This window comes from Phaenicophaeus curvirostris, chromosome 22, assembly GCF_032191515.1.
Source record: "Phaenicophaeus curvirostris isolate KB17595 chromosome 22, BPBGC_Pcur_1.0, whole genome shotgun sequence".
In the NCBI taxonomy this organism is placed as follows: Eukaryota; Metazoa; Chordata; class Aves; order Cuculiformes; family Cuculidae; genus Phaenicophaeus; species Phaenicophaeus curvirostris.
The window spans coordinates 6,013,723-6,015,860 of NC_091413.1; positions in this window are offsets into that span (position 1 = coordinate 6,013,723).

Here is a 2,138-nt window from a genome sequence, read left to right on the forward strand (position 1 = left end):
GGCTGCCCAGGGAGGGGGTTGTGTCCCCTTCCCTGGAGGGGTTTAAGGGACGGGTGGACGAGGTGCTGAGGGACATGGTTTAGTGATTGATGGGAATGGTTGGACTCGATGATCTGGTGGGTCTTTTCCAACCTGGTGATTCTATGATTCTATGATTTCATTTTGCGTCTTGTAATTTCTGTCGCATCACAAGAATTTCAGTTTGTGCCCTAAGTGACAGGGCAAAATAACATCGTTACACAAAGGTCTCCCTTACTGAAGAGAATTAATAATAGTACAGGAGTATATCCTAGATTGAGGGATTTGGGGTGGGGGGGTCCTGTGTGGCTCTTTTTGAGGGGTTGGAAAGGTGGTGCATCCCCTTGGAAGTTTTCTCTCAAGTGCTTGTGTCCCTAAGAGCCTGTCCACAAGGTCAAGGGAAGCTTATATTGGATATTTGTAAAAATTTCTTTATTAACAGAGCGGTGAAGCCCTAGCAGAGGCTGCCCAGGACAGTGGTGGAGTCTCCATCCCTGGAGGGGTTCAAAAAGCTTGTAAACATGGCACTTTGGGACATGGTTTACAAGACATGGTGGTGTTGGGCTGACTATGGGACTGGATGAGCTTAGAGGGCTTTTCTAACCTTAATGATTCTGTAAGTCCTCTCTCCCTGGTGAAGAAATGCAACCCTAACAAGAAAAATCTGTGTAAATATTGGGTTAATAAAGTGAAAGCTCTAGTCTGAGCAGTTGGGAGTTGAAGTTCCATGGAGCTTCTTTAAACAAAGTCCCATTTAATGAACTAGGCTGGCGAAAGCAGAATCTTTTCCAACGCCTCATGTAGGAAGAGAGTTGAAAAAATGACTGAAAGTGCAGTGAGTGCAGTGAAACTGGCTGTGGCAAATGTATTATGTGAAAAATGCCTGGATCTGACATCTCAGCATACTTGCCCTCTGACTGGGATTAGAAATCAGAGGGAGATGTGCGATGCTGAGGAACGTGAGAGCTCTCGAGCCTGTAACCATTGCGGTCCTAGCATGGCAAGGGTGAAATGGAGTTGGCACTGGAATATATTGTAAGAGAGCTGTGATTCCTGAAGATGAGGATGGTGGAGATGATGTTCCCAAGTAAGATGTGCTGGTAGATGAGAAATCTCACCTGGAGCCCTCGGCACAGGAAGGACATGGAGCTGTTGGAGCGAGTCCTGAGGAGGCCATGGAGATGATCCGAGGGCTAGAGAACCTCCTGTAGGAGGACAGGCTGAGAGAGTTGGGGTTGTTCAGAAGAGGAGGCTCCAGGGAGACCTTAGAGCAGCTTCCAGTACTGAAAGAGGCTCCAGGGAAGCTGAGCGGCTCTTGATCAGGGAGTACAGGGACAGGATGAGAGGAACGTTCTTCAGCTGAAAGAGGGGAGATTGAGATGAGATCTTAGGAAGAAATATGTTGCTGTGAGGGTGGGGAGGCCCTGGAACAGGTTGCCCAGAGGCTCCTCCATCCCTGGAGGGGTTCAAGACCAGGTTGGGTGGAGCTTGGAGCAACCTGATCCAGTGGGAGGTGCCCCATCCCTGTCCCTGGAATGGGGATGGAACTGGCTGGGCTTTGAGGTCCCTTCCAACTCACACTGTTCCATCATTCTATAAAGAGCACACTGGTGGTTGATATTGTTCTTATCACCAGACAGCAGGTTTATCTGCTTGCCCGCGTTTACAAGACCTGGTTGTGCTTGTGTGCACAGTATTAAATAAAAAAAAAAACAAGTTTAAAATGGCTAAGGGAGTTTGCACATCCCCCTGGTGAATTGTTTGATACGTGGGGAAATGTTCCCATGTGTGTCACCTGCGGCCGGCACTGAGCTCTTTTGTGCTGCCAGACCAGTTGCTTGGAAAAAGGAGAAGGAGGGGTGGGGGGGAAAGAAAGTAAAACAAAACAAAGAGGAAAACGCACCCAGGAGGGCGGGAGAAGGCTCCGGCGTGACCCAGGTTTCCAAGGCTACTGCATGGCTGCAACCGCACTGCCAGCCAGGGCAAAGCCGCGTTTGGGGTGATTTTATATGATTTATAGGGCATGAATTGGCTAAGAATTTCTCGGCTCAGTTGCATGTGGGCTTATTAATGGAGTAGGTGGGGTTTTAATGCCAACCTTGCAGCGAAGGGACTGGATG